Source organism: Monopterus albus, unplaced genomic scaffold, assembly GCF_001952655.1.
Source record: "Monopterus albus unplaced genomic scaffold, M_albus_1.0 scaffold1844.1, whole genome shotgun sequence".
NCBI classification, from domain to species: domain Eukaryota; kingdom Metazoa; phylum Chordata; class Actinopteri; order Synbranchiformes; family Synbranchidae; genus Monopterus; species Monopterus albus.
In genome coordinates, this window is record NW_018129719.1 from 1 (window position 1) to 2,748 (window position 2,748).

At 38.5% G+C, this 2,748-nt stretch overlaps 1 pseudogene; it reads left to right on the forward strand.

The window, feature by feature from the left end:
• The first annotated feature begins 17 nt into the window (after positions 1-17).
• On the forward strand, positions 18-1,214 carry LOC109953887 (cytochrome P450 2K4-like; annotated as a pseudogene).
• The last annotated feature ends 1,534 nt before the right edge of the window (positions 1,215-2,748 follow it).

A 2,748-nucleotide genomic window follows, 5' to 3' on the forward strand; every position in this document is an offset into this window, starting at 1 on the left:
TGCTCTTAGCTTCTAAAACATATGGGTTAGTGTTCACTGTCTATTTGGGACTCAAGAAAGTGGTGGTTCTGGCAGAATACAAGACAGTGAAGGAGGCACTTGTCAACCATGCTCAAGAGTTTGGAGACAGAGATCCATTTACTTGTGCATAATTTGACTCAAGGACATGGTAAAGAAATAAAAGAAGAGGTTTTAGCAAGTTTCCTCCCTGCTCTATATATTTCTATGGCCAGTAGGTATTTACAGCCTCCATCCCTAATTAATCATAGGTATTGTATGGTCCAATGGCGATTCATGGAAAGAGATGAGACACTTTGCAGTGATGAACCTGAGAGACTTTGGGATGGGCAAGAAGGCAGGTGAGGACAAAATCATTGAAGAATCTCACTACCTCATTGAAGTGTTTAAGAAATCTAAAGGTAACTATATTATTAAATTCAAGACCAAGAGAAATGACAATTTGGGTTTCAGATAAAATCATGAGTTCCCATGTCCGTGCAGAATTTCAGTCATCCAGGTCATAGTAAGCTAAAAAAAACAAACAACTGAGTTACCGGGCTATAACGCCTCAGTTGTTAGGGGACATTGTTGGGCATCAAAGGACTGAAATACCACCAATGGGGATAAATATCTCCAACTCAACACCAGTCAGGCCGAACTGATGAAGCCTCTTGGATGAGAGGTGAAACGTCTTCGACCTAAAAACCTAGTCCAGTTGATTTTTGATACAACCCAACCAATAAACTATGCAGTAGTTTGACTTTATTCTTGTTACACTTGTTTCAGGTGAAGCTGTTGATACAACCCAACCAATAAACTATGCAGTGTCTATTATAATCTGCTCCATGATCTATGGCAGCAGATTTGAATATGATGATCCAGAGTTTACATCCCTGGTAGATTGAACAATCAGAAACGGGCAACTTTTGGGAAGCCCGTCAGTACAGGTATTATTTTATATGTGTATAAACCTTATAATTTCATTATATTATAGATAACCTGTTGCAAATAAAAAGAAGAAAAAAATTCACCTACCTTGAAAAATGTAATGTTTTAAATACTAATACATATATCGTCTATATCAGGTGTACAATCTGTTCCCATGGATTGGCAAATGGTTTGCTGACAAGAGAGAATTCCACAAACTGTTTACTGCCAACATAAAACAGAATTTAAAGCTGTTCAGTCACAGAATGAGTCTGTGGTCAGCCTGTGTAGGACAAAGTTAGTAATATGCAGTAATGTAGTACACTCTTAAACAAAGAGAACAATTCTTACTGATTCATTAACAGTGATGTAACATTTAAAAGTTTAGGAACAAGTGAATAATTTGTGGTCTTTATATGCATAAATCTGGGATTACCAACAGTCACTTCCACAATGAAAACCTTATGATGACAGTTATTAATGTATTTGCTGCTGGAACTGATACAACAGCAACTACAGTCAGATGGGGACTTCTGCTTATGGCAAAGTATCCAGATATACAGGGTAAGGAGCTGAAAATGTGCACAGATTTCAAACATAAACACACTGCACATTCCAAACATCACAAGATTATCAACATCATAAACTAGGTAGAACTAGAGTCCAGACCGCCTCCAGGGCAGCTCAGTTTCCCCATGCCTTCCCATGCTCTGCTCAGCTCTGAGTGTGTTTGAGTGCAACCCCTCCCTCCACTAAACAGAGATCAACACAGGGGAAACTACAGGGGAAAAGCAAAGTATGGTCTGCATCAACTCGTGAGGTTATGCCGGGGTGACAGTTAAGGGAAGCAAGGGGTGTACCGCTTGTTATGTTCCGACAGTGGAAACACAGCTCAATGTCTTGTTGACCAAAGTACTTTACATAATTAAAATAAAAACAAAATCGAATCATTATAAAACTTAAAATCAAAAGGAGAAATTAAACACACTGCTGTATTTTGGAGCTTGGTCTTACTGGTATTTTGTGGACAGGGGCTGAGCTCCAAATGCAGCCATAGGCATTTGCTGCGCCCATTGTATGAATGGGCGTGCCCATAGCTACTGGTAGCTGTGAGAGAGTGCTAAACAGTGAAAATGTTAACATGTCTAACCTTTGTAAAATATACTAACGTTAATGCTATGAAGCTCCATTATTTGGCTCACACATGAACACAGGGATCACTCATGATTATAATGTTTATTAGTTATAGACAGACCCAGTATTATTAGCCATGTACCTGGCAGCAGCAATAAACAACTATGATCATGATTTCCTTGTAAGGTGTTAAGATATGAGTGTGACCTTCAGTTGCATCCAGTTTCTTCTTTTGTACACATTTCACGTCTTCCCATCTGGAAAAGACTGCTTCTTTGGTGGAGTTCCAGCACTGATAGGTGATCCAACGGTCCTTAGTAAATGATAATCACTGGATATGTCATCACTAGGTCACAAAGTTTCATTTCTCATAAATCTGATCCTTTTCCTGCTCTTTATACTTTCTCAGCTGTACATAGAAAAGATAAAGACAAAAGGGACAGAAATGGATGAGTCCCAGAAAGCTGAACTCTACCAAGTCCTTTCTCACCTTATTTTTGATGACATGCTCACAATTACATACCAAACTCACCACCACCTTATTTACATGCAACCCTTTGCTATAAATCCATGTACAACTAAAGTGTATGCAACAGCCATTACTTTATATTGTGACGAAATTCAGCCAAGTATATTTACAGCTTAAACACTTCAAGCGTTAAATATACTAACGTTAATGCTATGAAG